Below are 11043 nucleotides of genomic sequence, written 5' to 3'. Positions count from 1 at the left end.
TAGGAGACTCTTTAAAACTGCAAACCCACATCCAGGCTTCCATTGTAATGAGCAACAATACCATATGACCCCATTATACTGTACCTGCATCCTAAGATCTGAATGCTTTTCCTTGTGTATTTCTCAATAGCAGAAAACTAAAACAAAATGATGCACAATGAACAGATTCTTGTGGACTTTGGAGAACACTGATTGTTTTTTTAAAAAGGAGGGGTGGTTTAAAGCTGTATTGATAAAAGAAATAACTTATCTGAGCACAGAATCCTGATAATAGAGTTCGAATGAAATTGGGATATGATTAGACTGACGATACAATAAAGTGTAGAGAAAGATGTCCAGAGATTCTCTCCCCTTTTAACACTTGGCTAGTGCTTTGTTATAGGTGTAGGAATTCAGTCTCAGTGAATTCAATTGGATTTACTCTCAGATAAATGCCTGTGGGAGTACAGGTTGTTTCTGTGGCAGCCATTTGGCAAGAACAGCAAATGTACATATAAAATCTAATTTTCTGAAGCATGTATCTAGTTTTTATGATTTTTAAAAAAAAATAAAATACGTATTGTGGCCTACTGATTGTCTGATTATATGCTGTTGAGTTGCTGTCAACTCTTAACAACCACATATATATTCTCCAGGAGGAACTGTTCTCAATTTGATTTTCCTATAGTGCACCCAATACTACTGTAATTGAATCCATCTCTCTAGTAACCATCCTCTTCTTCTTTTTTCCTTGCAGCATTAGGCCTTTCTCAAAACAGCTAGATATTTGCATACTGTGCCCAAAGTAGAATAATTGAAGCTTGATAATTTATGCCTCAAGTAAAAACCCTGGGTTGATTTGTTTTCTTAGCTGCCCATAGTATTCTCATGACTCTCTGCTCCAATACCAACATTCAGAAGCTTCAATGCATCTTTTATTCATTTCACTTGCTTGCTTTTTAAAAGCCCAGAGTAGAATTGATTACACTGATGCATGGAATCAACGGAATAATAATATAAAATGCATTGAATCCAATGATCACTTTTGTTTTTGCAAGATTGAATAGGAAAAATTGGAGCATAAAATGAAATTAGATAATCTTACTCTTAATACTACCGGTAGGATCCAAACAATGTGTTAAATGCAAACCATTCAAAGATTAAAAATGGGCTCAACATGATCTCGATCCAGAGCTGGGGCGGGGGGGGGGGGGGAGAGCCCGTGTTCAATCTTTTAAAAGGCAGGAGGGTCCAGCCCATCAGGAGAAATGCTGTTTCAGCTATGGTGATGGAGAAGGCATATCTCCTGGGTCCCCTAAGATGATGCTTCTTAATAGATGGGATACAAAGCATATTTTTAATTTATTTATATCAGACCTGTAAACAACAGTGGAGACAAACCCACAAATAACTGGCTTCTATGGCCATACCGATACCTGCATGCTGTTTTCATGTAAAAACGCAGAAGGTGGTGGCTCAGCAGAATGACTAATTCCATCTACATTCTTCATCCTCAGATAAAAATCTAAACTTCAGATATCATCATAATTCATAATATCTGGCCTACTTTTTGTTTTTCTTTCTTCCCCTGATTTTAATATCATATCAGTCTCATAAAGAGTTCTGAAGAACTCAAAAATGGGTAGCTCATCAAATTATGGGATTTGTTTTTTTATAGAAGTGAGATCTTGTGCTGATAAAAATGCTATGTCCTTTGTAATCCATAGTGTTCACACAGCATTTTCAAACTCTGCTGTTTGAAATTACAACAGTGCTGAAGGAAAGGAATACAACTTGTCATTGAAGTTACAGCTGCTGCAACATCTATATGGTCACATGATGAAAATTCAAGTGCTTGGCAATATACCCGCCCAAATGACCAGCCACAGGGATCTGGCAACTGCCTCCACTCACCTACCTTTTCCCCATCACACCCTGCTGGGTTCCAGAGGTTTGGGCCTCCTGCCCACCCTGGAACATCTTGCTCTGCTTACTTCTTCCAAAGATTGACTTTCTTTTTTTTTTTTTTTGGTTCAAAATTGTATTGTTTTTCTTAAACAAAAACACACAAAAAAAAGAATCGTCTTTTGTTACATAGAAAGCGTGTTGATTGGTTATAGATACATTTTGTGTGTTTCTTCCACAATCATTACATATACTTCATTCAAATTGAGTTGTACATTTTAGAATTTATGTATTTTACTATCGCTGTACCACAATTCTCATTTGATTACAGTTACTTAGACGTGTTTTTATCTAAAATCATTTGTATTTGAAGACACAACCACCTACTGGCATACATTCACAATCTCAATGAGTCTTCCATAACTTTACATCTTTATAACATATTCTAAAACAAAGTCAGTTAGTAGGATATCTAGCATTCCCTCACCCTTTCCCCCACCAACTCAAAAATTAAAGCTTATGTCCAATTTGCCTTTCTGAAAGAGTGCCTAGCTAATGAGATGCATGACCTTCCTACCGAACAACCTCATGCCTTCCTGGACGTGGGGACCATTCTGGAAGCAGGTGCCATTCCTATAACCACTCAGAAGAATGTGATTTTCCAAGTTGTGCATTCAAAATGTGTGGAATCTGCCATTCCTAGAGAATGAGAGAATGGTGACCATTTCCAGAATGGTGCAAGTCAGCCTGTGTAGGAAGGCATCAGCTGGGTACTCTTTTGTAAAGGCAATGTTTGGAAGAGATAATTGGAGCAAGACATGAAGGAGTGGGTGTGTAACACTATATCAGTTGCTTATAACGTGGAAAAGGCCCAAAGCTGTGGCATCTACTAGGGTGGGAAGCAATGCAAGAATGCCTTGGAGTGGGGGAAAGCATGTGTGAGCTGGGGAGTGCTTCAGTACAGGCCTGGGCCAAGCCTCCCCGGGTCTCCCCCCACCTTGAGGCATCCCACGCTCCGCTTAACAACTGCAACGGAGAGAGCTGGGATTGTAGACACTGAATGAGACAGTCAGGTGGGCGCCTTACTTAACAATTGCAATGATTTCTGACTAATCCTGGGCTCAATTATGATCCTAAATTGAGAACTATCTATATCTCAGATTTTGGACCATAACCAGATAAATATAAATTAAAGCTATAAAATACATCTACTTCATATTTTATTAATCTTTGTACGGTATTCTAGATTACATTTTATCCATGGGTCTTTTATTTACTCAGTAGATTATTTCTAAATTGTCTTCTAACCCAGGAAAATCCCCTATGGAAGTTTACAAAACTCACAAATTTCCAACTCCAAAATTATTAGGTAGAAAAATATATATATATATAAAGGGTAAAGTTCAGTGGTGGGTTGCTAACTGGTTTACTACCGGTTCGCTCATGCATGCACTCACACATGCACGCAATGGGTGGGTGGGCAGAGCCTTCCGCCGCCACCACTACCGGTTTGGCCAAACCGGGCTGAACCGGCAGCAACCCACCTCTGGTAAAGTTATTACTCTTCTGAAATTGGAAAACTAAGTAGAACAAAGTAAATGCTCATGCAAATTCATTTAGAACAACACATCTAATACCCTGGGGAACAGTTACATATCTTGAAGCTTTTGGCTGGTGTAATCCAGAAGAGCCCTTGGGAACATTTTGCCACTGAGAATAAGATCTGCCCCCTATTTTTAGCTTTCAGTATAGACCTTAAAACCTGGCTATGCTGTCTGGCATGGGGTCCTGAAGGAGAAGCTATCGGCTGGAGGTAGTTAGTCACAAACAGAGAAGGAGCCGTAGCTTTTCACTCCAAACTCTTGTTTTAATTTTTGTATTTTTAATCCATTTTTATATTTATAATTGTTAAATGTTTGTTTTGGGAGGTGTGGTGGTGAAGGCACTCACTTCCCACTCAGAAAGTTGAGGGTTCAATCCTAGATGTTTCTCTCCTAAACATCTTCAAAGAAAAAATAACTTGCTGTGAACTCCACATGATAATGTGACAAAATTAGTGGACCAGAGGAATGCTGTCGATATAGTTTACTTGGACTTCAGTAAGGCATTTGATAAGGTAGACCATAAACTACAACTAAATAAAGTAGAAAAATGTGGGTTAGACAGCATCACCACCAGATGGATTCGTAACTGGCTGACCAACCACAATCAACGTGTAGTCCACAATGGAACTGCATCTACATGGAGGGAGGTATGCAGTGAAGTACCCCAAGGCTCTGTTTTGGGCCCAGTACTCTTCAACATCTTCATCAATGACTTGGATGAGGGAATAAATGGGGAAATCCTCAAATTTGCAGATGACATCAACCTGGCAGGAATAGCCAACACTCCAGAAGATAGGCTCAAAATACAGAAGAATCTTGGCAAACTTGAACATTGGGCACTATCTAATAAAATGAAATTCAATGGTGAAAAGAGTAAGGTTCTACATTTAGGCAACAAAAACGAAATGTACAGGTACAGTATAGGTGGTACCTTGCTCAATAGTAGTAACTGTGAAAGGGATCCTGAAGTCCTAGTGGACAACCATTTAAATATGAGCCAGCAGTGTGCAGCAGCTGCCACAAAAGCCAACACAGTTCTAGGCTGCATAAACAGAGGGATAGAATCAAGATCACGTGAAATATTAATATCCCTTTATAATGCCTTGGTAAGGCCACACTTGGAATACTGCATTCAGTTTTGGTCACCACGATGTAGAAAAATGTGGAGACTCTTGAAAGAGTGCAGAGAAGAGCAAGAAAGTTGATTAGGGGACTGGAGACTAAAACATATGAAGAACGGTTGCAGGAACTGGGTATGTCTAGTTTAATAGAAAGAAGGACTAGGAGAGACATGATAGCAGTGTTCCAATATCTCAGGGGTTGCCACAAAGAAGAGGGAGTCAAACTATTCTCCAAGGCACCTGAGGGTAGAACAAGAAGCAGTGGGTGGAAGCTAATCAAGGAGAGAAGCAACTTAGAACTGAGGAGAAATTTCCTGACAGTTAGAACAATTAATCAGTGGAACAGCTTGTCTCCAGAAGTTGTGAATGCCCCAACAATGGAAGTCTTCAAGATGTTGGATAGCCATTTGTCTGAAACGGTATAGGGTTTCCTGCCTAGGCAGGGGATTGGACTAGAAGACCTCCAAGGTCCCTTCCAACTCTGCTATTGTATTGTATTGATGTCAGGAAGAACATCTGGCCAGTAAATCAGCTCTGTCTAGTCGCCCTGGCTCTACCCCAAATTAAGAGATTGCAAGGTCATAAAAAGGGAGTTTTTAAAATCATTAAATGTTTTTATTTTATTTTATTTTAATTGCCTGAACTGCAAGATGGGCAGCAAATAAATTATCTAGTGCTTAAAGTAGGCTAGAAAGCAAGAGGCCAGGAGTTCAGGTGCTTCCTTAGCCATGAAAGCTCGCTGAGTGACCTTGGGCCGGTCACTTTCTCTCAGCCCAACCCATCTCACAAAGTTGTTGTGTGGGAAAAATAGGAGAAAGAAGCATTATTGGATATGTTTGCCACCTTGAGTTATTCATAACAACAATAAAGGCAGGATGTAAACAAATAAAAATGCTGGTGGGGATTGGGGGTTGATACTACTTAATAAAACAAGAGAACATTGTTTGTTTTACTGGAAGGGAAATGTCTGATTCACAGAATTGGAAGGTGATAACTTTACTCTCTGCATGAAAAAGCCCTTTCCTTAAATTATCCCATATTGGTGAGGATAACAATTCCCCCGTCTCAATGCTGAGGTAACAATGAGGATGAGACAAAGTCTGCTGGGATATCTTTGCGTTGCCCCATAAACTGGAGGAAATTGCATTCATACAACTCTGAGGAAGAGCAGTTGGGAATCAAAAGAAGTGTTGGCTGTCTGGCAAATTGCTATAGTGATGATCAAGAAAGAACATTCTGTTACAGTTTGCTAGAGGAAAGGCATAACTCTCAATAAATGCTCCAGATGCGTCTTAAATTGCTTAAAGACCTCCTAAATTAAGCTATGACATATTTTGAAAACTGGCTGAAAATACTATTGCCTAAAATCAATCTTCATAATGTTTTTTCAATGTCTGTTCTTCAGCTCTTCATAGATTAGCATGTTTACCGGTTTAAGCTCCCATGCTACATACTACCCTAGATATAATTCTTCTGAATATATCTGCCAAATGTTGAATTATTCTCTTGTGATGTAGAGAGCATTCATGCATTTGATAATTATCCAGGAAAAGGAAGTATAGTGTAACACAATGATAGTAAACCTTTTCGAAAGGTTTTGCGTAGGAATGTCACACGCACTTGTCAGGACCAGGTCAAATGTCCAAGATGGCATGCATGTGCATCCTACAATCATCTGGTTGACACGCAAGCACACACCAGTTTTCGGCACTGCTATGCATGCGAAAGACAGCTGATCGTCACATCCACATACATGCTAGAAACCCAGAATACAAACAGGCAAGGTTGCACGTGCCTTGAGACTTGCTTCGCGTGCCAATTTGGGCACGCATGCCATAGGTTCACTAGCACGTGTATAGCAGTTTAATAAAAAGAAAGAGGAACCAAAGAAAGATGATTAGAAAACTGTTTGGAACAAAAGAAATTTGTTACAGAATGCCCCAAATGTGTAAAAACTTACTATTTCCATTTTTTAAAACACATTAATAAACGTGTATACTGATCTTAAGCTCAGATAAATGGGAAAAGTTGAGATAAAATCGGGCGAACAACCTCATAAAAAACCTTTCCAAGAAAATTTTATGGGAAGCCTCTCAAATAAATCAGGTCTGGTGCCACCCAATAGCGTGGCACAACAAAACCGCGCTTGACTAAAGCGCGCCCGATTAAACCGCATCACTGATGTCATCAACAGGGCGACAACAGTGAGCGCGGAGAAAGAAGGGCGCTTTAAATAGCGCTTTGAAAGCAAGCCGATTCAACTTAAGGTAAGGGTTAGGGTTAGGGTTAGGGTTAAGTTAAGGGCTAGGATTAGGTTTAGGGTTAGGTTAAGGGTTAGGTTTAGAGTTAGGTTAAGGGTTAGGTTTAGGGTTAAGTTTAGGATTAGGTTTAGGGGGGTTAGGTTTAGGTTTAGGTGTTAATTTTAGGTTTAGCGTTTACAGCGTGCTTCTGTCTCCGCGCTGTTGTCGCCCTGTTGATGACGTCAGCTACGCGGTTTCGTCAAGCGCGCTTTAGTCGAACGCTGTTTTGTGGTGGAACCCAACAATAGGACCTCCCAGGCCCAAAGGTACCCAAGAAGCTACTGCAGAAGTACAAGGATTTCCAGTGGGTAATCCAATATTAATGGCACACCTGGGTCAAATCTAACCGGAGTCCCAGATGCTAATGCAACCGTTGGTGAAAGCAAGAGTCTATGCTACACAAAGATAGATTGGATAGCAATGTGGAATGCCTGACAAATGAGCAGGGTAAATTGGATACCATCCAATAGGAGATGGTCCAGTTGAAAATCAACCTTCTTGGCATTACTGAGATACACTGGATAGAAAATGGATATTTGCCATCAGAGGAATTCACTATTTATTACATGACACCAGGAAAACAAATGGAATGGCATTTATCAAACGCAATAAATTTGCCCAGGTAATGGAAAGTTTGTTGACAGTTAATAATCGCATTATGGGTATCTGAATCTGAGCCAAGCTCCTCAAAATCACAGTTGTCCAGGTCTATGCCCCAATTACCGATGCAGCAGAGCTTGAAATAGAGGGTTTCTATGCCAGCATAAAAAAACCTCTGAAGCACATCTCCAAACAAGACATTGTTTATATACTGTGTGATTTCAATGCAAAATCTGGCACCCAAGCAGAACGAGGCATAACTGGCAGCTTTGGATTTGGGGAGAAGAACCGTGCAGGCAATTATTTGGCTAAATTTTGCCATGAAAATTGATTTTGAATCATGAATACCTGGTTCTGCTTATACTCCTGGACCTCACGAAATTAGGTGCATAATCAGATTATGGCCTATGCAGCCATCAATGGTCAAGTTCAATCCTCGCTGGCAAGAAACATCTCGATGCTGATTGCAGTTCAGATCATGAATTGTGGGTGGCTAAGATCAAAGTCAAATTACACTACTTCAGAAAGACACCACCATCAAAGAAGTTTGACATCATCAAAATTCCTTCCAAGTATGCAATTGAGAATGAAAATAGACATTGCTTGACGTATGGTGACAAGAAATTCAAATGATCATCTTTGCAACAGTAGCTGAACACATAAGAATTTATATGATTTTATTGTGATTTTACACGGACATACGCACACAACACACAGAGTTTTATCTTCATGTTGTAAGCCATCCAGAGTGGTCTGAAAGTGAGATGGGTGGCAAACTGAATAAACAAAATAAACAAAAGAAGCCACAGAAAAAGCACAAGACTTGTGTCACAGGATGGAAAATGACCAGTGCTCATTCCATTGCCAAAAAAAACTCCAAGGATTGTCCCAGTTACCACACAATTGCAGGTTTGAAGATTGTTCCAACACAATTCAAGCTGTAAATTATTGAATTTTTTAAAAAGGAAATAAAAGACAAGGAGAAAAAATTGTTTTGTCCCTTGACCAAGTCCAATAAGTTATTTATGAAACCAATAAAGGAGAGTATTTGTAGCTCAGGGTTAAAATGAGGGGCCCTTGGTGCTCTCTGAGCTTGTTTTCTTGCAGACATATCATTATCCAAACTAATGACATCAGTGCTATGGTGTTACCTACTTTGGATAATGAAACGTCTGCAAAACAAGCAAGCTCAGAGAGCACCAAGGACCTCTCAACTTATTTATGCTGACTCTATGCATGAATTCATATAACATGGTGTTACAAATAAGCCAATCATATTTTTGCATTGTAGAGCATCTGAACTCTCAAGTTGAAGAGAAAAAAATGTCAGAATCTACATTCTTATAAATGGAATGTCAAAAGATAAGCTCCTACAACATACAGTACTTTATTATACCAGATACTTCTCTCATACTTATCCTGAACTAGAAAACTGAAGAAACTATAGACAGCCCCAGCTAAACCAACACACCTAATTTTGTTTCCTCCTCCCATTTTTCCCACAATCACCCTGTAAGGGGAGTATGGTTGAAAGAGAGTGCCGGGCTGAAAGTCACCCAGCCAGCTTTCATGCCCAAGGTGAGACTATAACTCACAATTTCCTGGTTGAAGCTCATTGACTGAATTATCAGTTTGATTTTAGAAAATGGCTATATTGTAGCTGAAGCCGCTGGAGACAATGTCTGTCCTACCTCCTTTGTTTGGCCATATGTGTACACACAAACAAAATAGTTGCAGACGCCTCAATGTTACAGAAAAGCTCTTCTCTATTTTGTGCCAAAAATGGATGAGAGAATAAACTCATGATGGACCCAGTTTATATGCCAAGCCTATCATTAGGTAATATTCAGTAAAACAATAGGCATAAAGATGACAGTGGAGGTCCGGCACTGATCCTTCTCTGAAAATAAAATAATTTCTGATTAGTTGCCAGTGACTTGATATAAAATATACTAATCTGGCCAAAAGAGTAGAAAGCCTTCATATCATGACAAAGAACTATAAAAGAATTACCGTAGCATATGGCCAAGATTCCAACAAGTAAGCATATTTGGACAATTTAGCTGATTGAATCAGACTATGTCTTGATTTATTCAACAAACCACGGCTAATAGCTTATCAATGTGAACTCGAACAGTGGCTTATTCCATAAACCACTGTTAAACCATGGCTGTAATCCACTCGCAAACCGGGTTATTGCTTTAATCTGTCATTTTACAATTAAAGGAGTTAAAAGGTAACTTTGAATCATTTGTCCCATTTTGTAATTTCCATTGCTGAAAAAGAGAGTTGTAGTTCAACAAGGAAAACATAGTACTGATTATCGCTAAATGTCAATGGAGATTCTGAGTCATCCAGGTCATGGTTGCCCCAAAGGTGCTTTTTCAAGAGGCAATTGGAGTTTCTGATTTTTCTTTGAAGACTCTGAGAGAGCTGAAGAAGCTTCTTGGAAGAGAAGCCAAAGGTCTTGAAAAAGCACCTTTGGGACATAGTACTGATTACATTCCACTTCTTTAAGGAAGTGAAAACAAGAGTGTTAGGTTAGAAGGGGGCCCACAGGAGGCCTCGAAGAAGGGCTGTTCTTGGACCAGGCGAGCATCATATGTTTGCTACCGGGGAATCGAGGACCCATGAAGGCCAAAGGATACGGACTTACTTCGGTGGATTGAAAAGGAGCGGGCGCGTACAGACGCGCGAAGGGAGAGGATGGTTGCCTCTTATTTTATTTTTTGCTCAGGGCTCTTCGCAACAAAAGGAGCACGAGGCGCAAAGGACGGAGACTCAGTCTGAAAACGGGACAACGCCCGTGTGATGCTGTCGAGGCCTCCACCTTTGGGAAGAGGAACAATAAAACCCTCTTCCACGCTTCACGCATTCCCACAACGCTGCGGGAATGTTGAACTGCTCCCGGAACGTACGCCACAAACCCAGAACCCGGGGCTGGTAATGCATTGGGCGGAGAAATTTCGGCGCGCCCGAGAGCTTCGAGTGAAGCAGGGGAGCAAAACAGCAATGTGGCGCTTTAAAGCACGAGAAATGTCAAACGGGCTCCTCCCGTATATCCCCTCCCTTCTTTTGCAAGGCGAGTCCCTGCATTTGGTGGCGGCCGGAGAAACCCCGATTCCCCCGCCACGCTCGAGCCTCGCGAACTGTTCCCGCAAGTAAGCGAAAGCGGCAAACGCGAGACAAATGAAGGGAAACGGGGCGGCGGGGTGGGGGTGGGAGAAGAGAAAGGAGGGAAGAGATCGGGGCGGAAAAAAAAGGAAAACGGGAGCCACCAAGAGCACGTGACAAGCTGCAGGCGAAGAGGAGGTGTCGCGCGGGCTAGCACCGCGCCTGCGCCCCCCTCCAGGCGCGCCGACGACGTCACATGGGTGCGTGCGCACGTTTCTCTCCATCGGGTAACACGATTTGGCTGTGAATATAGCAGGAAGGGGGAGGGGGTTACATCGTCCCACTCGCGATCGCACGGTAAAAGCGGACGAGGGGGAGGAAGGGCGGACACCGGGCCTATATGTGTGTGCGGGCGTGTGA

General features: G+C 41.1%; 1 protein-coding gene across 3 annotated transcripts in view; it reads left to right on the top strand.

Moving 5' to 3' along the window:
- Positions 1–10892: 10892 nt before the first annotated feature.
- MGA (MAX dimerization protein MGA) overlaps positions 10893–11043 on the top strand; it is a 64370-nt gene continuing 64219 nt past the window's right edge. For all 3 annotated transcript variants that reach the window (XM_087722321.1, XM_087722313.1, XM_087722304.1), the window contains exon 1: positions 10893–10980. The gene's annotated coding sequence lies outside the window, so the exon portion shown is untranslated. The remainder of the gene's footprint in view (positions 10981–11043) is intronic.

The sequence above is a fragment of the Thamnophis sirtalis genome, unplaced genomic scaffold (genome assembly GCF_051295495.1).
Source record: "Thamnophis sirtalis isolate CommonGarterSnake01/CBP01778 unplaced genomic scaffold, rThaSir2_p1.2 scaffold_1, whole genome shotgun sequence".
NCBI classification, from domain to species: Eukaryota; Metazoa; Chordata; class Lepidosauria; order Squamata; family Natricidae; genus Thamnophis; species Thamnophis sirtalis.
The sequence above is the reverse complement of the archived record's forward strand: the minus strand, read 5'-3'. Positions and strand labels throughout refer to the sequence as shown.